At 39.8% G+C, this 7384-nt stretch overlaps 1 non-coding gene across 1 annotated transcript; it reads right to left on the reverse strand.

The window, feature by feature from the left end:
* Nucleotides 1-1440: 1440 nt before the first annotated feature.
* Nucleotides 1441-1547, reverse strand: LOC133761274 (U6 spliceosomal RNA). The gene has a single exon (XR_009866077.1). It is a non-coding gene; the product is annotated as a U6 spliceosomal RNA (small nuclear RNA).
* Between the last annotated feature and the right edge of the window lie 5837 nt (nt 1548-7384).

Below are 7384 nucleotides of genomic sequence, written 5' to 3' on the forward strand. Positions count from 1 at the left end.
TAATTTTTTTTTTTTTGACAGGCAGAGTGGACAGTGAGAGAGACAGAGACAGAGAGAAAGGTCTTCCTTTTGCTGTTGGTTCACCCTCCAATGGCCGCCGCGGCTGGCGCGCTGCAGCCGGCACACCGCGCTGATCCGATGGCAGGGGCCAGGTGCTTCTCCTGGTCTCCCATGGGGTGCAGGGCCCAAGCACTTGGGCCATCCTCCACTGCACTCCCTGGCCACAGCAGAGAGCTGGCCTGGAAGAGGGGCAACCGGGACAGGATCGGTGCCCCGACCGGGACTAGAACCCGGTGTGCCGGCGCCTGCGCCGCAAGGCGGAGGATTAGCCTAGTGAGCCGCGGCGCCGGCAGGAGGATAATTTTTTGTACTTGAATTCTGTGAGTCTGAAATGTTTTGGAAAGATTGAATGAGGAGGGAGGAGGCTTTTGTGAGCCTAAACTCTTTCTCTATTTCTAAACCAGATTGCCTGAAAATTCTCATCCCAAATTGAAATTATTGAATGTAGCTTCAAGCATTTGAGTGACTTACATTCCCAGATAAACCTTCCTACCATTTAGCTCTAAGACACTTTCTTCTTCATATCTGAATTGTAGATGCCAATCATACTGATTACCACCTAATACTTTCAGTGCTATGGTGTAGCGGGTAAAGTGTCCCCTTGCAGTGCAGGCATCCCAGTGTGGACACGGATTCTAGTCCCAACTACTCCACTTCAGGTACAGCTCTCTGCTTATGACCTGGGAAAGCAGTAGAATATGGGCCAAGTCCTTGGGCCCCCGCATCCACAGCAAAGACCTGGAAGAAGTTCCTGGTTCCTGGTTTCAGATCAGCCTAGCTCTGGCTGTTTCAGGAATTAACCAGCTGATAGAAAATCTCTCTCTCTCTGCCTCCCTCTGCCTCTGCTTCTGCCTCTGCCTCTGTCTCTCTGTAACTCTGCCTTTCAAATAAATAAATCTTTTTTTTTTAATGAATACACCTGGGGATTTTAAAAGCAGATAGCAAATTATAACAGCAACACAGTTTATTCATTTTTTTCATTAAACAAATACTTAAGGAGTATCTTAAGAATACTATAAATAGATGCTTAAGGAATATCTACTATGTGCCAGGCACTGGACTAGAAGCCAGAGATTTAACAGTGGGTAAAACAACCCACATTCTTCTTCTTGAGGCTTCTCTTGCAAAAGAGATAAGTCCAGTAATCAGTTTCTCATGGCTTAACATCTTTTCTTCAGTTGCCTAATGATCCCAGTATTTTTGTGATTATGAATGTGAATATGAGATTTCAAGTACCCAAATGAATTTTATCATTTTGATGTATTCCTACAGCTTATTCTCTGTATCATTAATTTGGGATATCTTTCATGTTATCTGTAATGTCAGTTATAATTCATGTATCTGTTTTATTTCCTGAAGAGATTATAAACTCATTTAGGACAGGCATCTCAGTATGTCATCAAACACAGCATTTTCCTTGCACAGGGGCCATGATAATCTTCTCTGTATCATTCCAATTTTAGTATATGTGCTGCCGAAGCGAGCACAATTTGGGACATGCTCAAGCTGACTTGCCCCAAACGGTAGAGTTAGAAACATACCAGAGGATTCCAATTCAATCCCATCAAGGTGGCATGTACCAATGCCATCTCACTAGTCCAAGTGATCAATTTCTGTTCACAATTGATCATAATGATAGGACTAAGAGCCAAAGGGATCCCATAAACAAGACTAGTGTCTGCAAATACTAACCGATAGAATAAAAAAGGGAGAGAATGATCCAACATGGGAAGCGAGATACACAGCAGACTCATAGAATGGCAGATGTCCTAAACAGCACTCTGGCCTCAGAATCAGCCCTTAAGGCATTCGGATATGGCTGAAGAGCCCATGAGAGTATTTTAGGCATGGAAAGCCAAGACACTCTGGAAAAAAAAAAAAAAAGAAGAAGACCTAAATGAAAGATCTCTGCGAGTGAGATCCCAGTGGAAAGAACAGGTCATAAAAGAAGGAGGTACCTTTCTCTGAAGGGAGGAGAGAACTTCCACTTTGACTACGACCTTTTCTAAATATGATCAGAGTCAGTGAACTCAACAGGCTTCCATAGCCTTGGCAACTCATGACAAGAGCCTAGGGTGATTACTGATGCCATAAACAAGAGTGTTAATTTGTTAAGTCAACAACAGGAATCACTGTGCACTTACTCCTCATGTAGGATCTCTGTCCTTAATGTGCTGTACATTGTGATTTAATGCCATAACTAGTCAAATAGTATTTTTCACTTTGTGTTTCTATGTGGGTGCAAACTGTTCAAATCTTTACTTAATATATGCTAAACTGATCTTCTGTATATAAAGATAATTGAAAATGAATCTTGATGTGAATGGAAGGGGAGAGGGACTGGGAAAGGGGAGGGTTGCGGGTGGGAGGGAAGTTATGGGGGGGAAGACATTGTAATCCATAAGCTGTACTTTGGAAATTTATATTCATTAAATAAAAGTTTAAAAAAGTAAAAATAAAAAACCAGAATTTTCCTTAGAAAATTCTTCTTCAAATTTTCTATTTCAGATTTCCTTTCAGGAGCCATTCCAAAGACACCTGATGCACCTGTAACACATTCACAGGGATTCACCCCAGTTGAATGAATTACTTTCCATGAAGAATAAAAACAATGAGGAACTTTATATTCAACTGATCCTTTAAATCCCACTTCTAGAATTCTGTCACATTTCAACACTAAAAGAAAAAAAGGTACACATTTCATTAGTATCAGTGAAGAATCAGGTAAAAGAAAATAGAAAACAGGAGTATTCAAAATCTAGTAGAAAACTATGGATCATGGTTGGAGAAATACTCTGTAAATCAGAGATTAAGCCATGAAAGTTAATTTTTTCCTTCAACAAGGTGCTGTGCTCAGAATCAGGCTGCAAGATCAAGTGAAGCCTCTGCCTTTGCAGGACTAATAGTTCAGTGAGTTGCTGTTAGAGCTATACCGCCCCAATTGGTGATCATGGACCGTGAAATAAATGACACAAAGCAAATGCCTTTGACTCTAGTATTTGGTACTTTTCATTTCCAACCTACTGAGGAAGGGGTGTTTCATACTATAACACTGGAGAGGATATTAGATTCTCAGCGATTCCTTGCTTAGGAAATGAGTGGTCTTGGCAATAAGGACTGAATTAATTATTATTAATACTTGCATATCTAAATGGCTGATTTTGCTGGTTGTTCCTCTTTTATTGAGAAAAAATTGTTGAAGTATTATGCCAACAGACAATTGTTTTTAATTATGCTTTTTAAAACTTTCCTCCTAAGAGCCCTAAGATTTTGTAAATGTGTCCCCATGCTTCCCCCACCCTCTGTGTTGTGACAGTAGCCTGGGAAGGTCTACAAGAGACTCCCCAGTCTTACCATTTCCTATTCAACCTGAGAAGTTCCAATTCGTGTTTGGTGTGTCTTTGTTGGTGCTCTTGTTGTTTTCATTTTAGAGTTTAGTATGAAGTGGATTTTCTTGGTGTGTGGGGGTGTGGATTCTGCAACTTTATACAAAATATAAACCAGAAGTTTAAAAAATGGAAAACTGTGGTTTCTATTCTGTTCTGTTGGTTTACATGTCCATTTTATGCCACTACCAGACTGTTTTGATTAGAACAGCTCTGTAGCATATCTTGAAATCAGGTATTGGGATGCCTTTAGCTATGTTTTTATTGCTTTAGCTATTCAGGGTCTTTTGTGTTTCCGTGTCAATTTTAGGATGGTTTTTTCCAGATCTATGAAGAATGCCCTTGGTATTTTAAACAGGATCACATTGAATCTGTAAATTGCATTGGGTAATATGGACATTTTGATGACATTAATCCTTCTGATCCATGAACATGAACATGAACATCTGTGCCTTCTCCTGTTTCTTTCATTAATGTTTTATAATTTTCATTGTGAAGATCTTTTACATTCCTGGTTAAATTTATGCCAAAATTATAAAAATTTTTGTAGCCATTGTGAATGGAAATAATCATATAAGTTCCTTTTCAGCCAGAGCACTGTTGGTGTTTAAGAATGCTATTAATTTGTGTGTGTTGATTTTATATCCTGCAACTTTGCTGAGTTCTCTTATGAGTTCCAATAGTCTATTAGTGGAGTCTTTTAGTTCCCCTATGTAAAGGATCATGTCATCAGCAAACAGGGATAACTTGACTTACTCCTTTCTAATGTGTTTCCTTTTGATTTCTTTTTATGGCCTAGTTCCTCTGGCTAAAACTTCCAGGATAACAATGATGAGAGTGGGCATCCTTGTCTGGTTCCTGATCTTAGTGGAAATGCTTCCAGGTTTCCCTGTTCAAAATGAAGCTGGCTATGGGTTTCTCATATATTGTCTAGATTGCGTTGAGGTATATGTCTTCAGTACCCAATTATTTATGGTTTTTATCATGTAAGGATGCTGTATTTTATCAAATACTTTCTTTGCATCTATTGAGATAATTATATGGTTTTTAATCTTTCGTTTTTTGATGTAATGAATTATTTTTATTAATTTTCAAATAATGAACCATCCATGAATCCCTGGGATAAATTCCACTTGATCTGGGGATGGATGACCTCTTTGATATGTTGTAGGATTTACTAGTATTTTGTTGAGGATTTTTGCATCTGTGTTCATCAAGATATTCGTCTCTAGTTTCTCTCTCTCTCTCTGGCCTCATAGGATGAATTTAGAAGTGTTTCCTCTCTTTCAATTATTCTGAATAGTTTAAGAAAAATTGGTATTAATTCTTCCTTAAAAGTTCCATGCATCTACACAATTAATCTTTTTTATATTATCTTATTTTTTGAAAGATTTATTTTTTTGAAAGTCTGAGTTACACAGAGAGAAGGAGAGGCAGAGAGAGGGGGAGGGGGGTATTCCATCCTCTGGTTCATACCTCAATTGGCCACAATGGCCAGAGCTGTGCTGATCTGAAACCAGGAGCCAGGAGCTTCCTCTGGGTCTCCCACATGGGTGCAGGAGCCCAAGGACTTGGGCCATCTTCTACTGATTTCTCAGGCCATAGTAGAGAGCTGGATCAGAAGTGGAGCAGCCGGGACTGGAACTGGTGCCCATATGAGATGCCTGCACTGCAGGCTGCAGATGTACCTGCTACGCCACAGTGCCGGTCCCCACAATTAATCTTTGACAAATGAACTAAAATTATTCCCTGGAGAAAAGATAGTCTCTTCAACAAATGATGTGGGGAAAATTGGATTTCAACACACAGAAAATACAAGACACCTATCTCACACTCTATACATATATCAACGCACAGTGGATCAAGGATCTAAACCTATGTGAATTAATGCTATAACTAGTACTCAAACAGTACTTTACACTTTGTGTTTCTGTCTGGGTGCAAACTGATGAAATCTTTACTTAATATATACTAAATTGATCTTCTGTGTATAAAGAGAATTGAAAATGAATCTTGATGTGAATGGAATGGGAGAGGGAGTGGGAGATGGGAGGGTTGCGGGTGGGAGGGAAGTTATGGGGGGGGGGAAGCCACTGTAATCCAAAAGCTGTACTTTGGAAATTTATATTTATTAAATAAAAGTTTAAAAAAAGGATCTAAACCTAAGACCTGAAACCATCAAATTGCTATAGGGATGCATAGGGTAAATGCTACAAGGCAATAGCATAGACAAAGATTTCTTGGGGAAGATCCCAGAAGCATAGGCAAAAATAGACAAATGAGATTACATCAAACTATAAATCTTCTGTGCAGCAAAGGAAACAATTAACAAGATGAAGAGGCAACTGACAGAATCAAAGAAAATATTTACAAACTATGCCATGTGATAAAAAATTACCATCCTGAATATATGTGGATCTCAAGAAACTCAACAACAAAACAATCATGTTAAGAAAGGGGCAAAAGATATGGACAGGCATGTTTCAAAGGATGAAATACAAATGGCCAACAGACACATGAAAACATGCTCAGAATCACTAGCCATCAGGGAAATGAAAATAAAAGCCATAATGAGAAATCACACATTCCAATTAGAATGGCTATTATCCAAATATCAAAAGTAACAAATGCTGGTGAGGATGTGGTGAAAAGGGAAACCTAATATATTGTTGGTGGAAATACAAACTATACAACCATTATGGAAGATAGTGTAGAGATTCTTCAGAAAACTAAAAATAGAACTATCACATGATCCAGCAGTTCTACTCCTGGGAATATATCCAAAGGAAATGAAATCATCATATTTAAGAGTTACCTGCACCAGCGCTGGGGCTCAATAGGCTTAACCTCCACCTGTGGCGCTGGCACACAGGGTTCTAGTCCCAGTCGGGGTGCCGGATTCTGTCCCAGTTGCTTCTCTTCCAGGCCAGCTCTCTGCTGTGGCCCAGGAGTGCAGTTGGAGGATGGCCCAGGTCTTTTGGCCCTGCACCCACATGGGAGACCAGGAGAAGCACCTGGCTCCTGGCTTCGGATCAGCACGGTGCGCCGGCTACAGCGGCCATGGGGGGGGGGGGGGTGAACCAACGGCAAAGGAAGACCTTTCTCTGTCTCTCTCTCTCTCTCTCTCACTGTCCACTCTGTCTGTCAAAAAAAAAAAAAAAAAAGTTACCTGCACTCTCATGTCTATAATAGGTCAATTCACAATAGTTAAGATATAGTATCAACCTAGATGACCATCAACTCATGACTGGATAAAGAAAGTGTGGTATATATACACAGTGGAATATCATTCATGCATAAAAAGAATGAAATTCTGACATCTACAACAAAATAGATGCAGCTGAGCTGGAGATCATTATGCTAAGTGAAACAAAACAGACACAAAAACACAAATACCACATTTTTGTTTCTTTGTTGTAGTTAATATATATAGAAAGAGTATAAAATTTTTGTGGATTTCATGTCATTTGGTATATAGATATAAATATTGCTTCACTGAATCATATCATGTAAATGATAATATACTAGGGCCAGATTGGAGCATAATGGATTCAGTGGCCACCTACAACACTAGCATCTGACATGGGTTCTGATTCATGCCCCAGCTCTTCCAGTTCCCATATAGGTCCCTGCGAATGGCCTGAGAAAAGCAGGGGAAGGTAGCCCAAGTGTTTGGGCCCATGCCACCCATGTGGAAACCCAGATGAAGCTCTTGGTTTCAGCCTGGCTCAGCCCTGGCCAATGCAGCCAATTGGAAAGTGAACCAGTAGGTAGACGATCTCTCTCTCCCTCTCTCTCTCTCTCTCTCTTTCTCTCTCTCTCTCTCTCCCTGTGTGTATGTGTGTGTGTGTGTGTCTTTTCGTTTGTAACTTTGACTTTCAAATAAATAAATTAATAAATCTTTTTAAAAAATGATAATATACTCTTCTTTCCCAGAT

Source organism: Lepus europaeus, chromosome 5 (assembly GCF_033115175.1).
Source record: "Lepus europaeus isolate LE1 chromosome 5, mLepTim1.pri, whole genome shotgun sequence".
Lineage (NCBI taxonomy): Eukaryota > Metazoa > Chordata > Mammalia > Lagomorpha > Leporidae > Lepus > Lepus europaeus.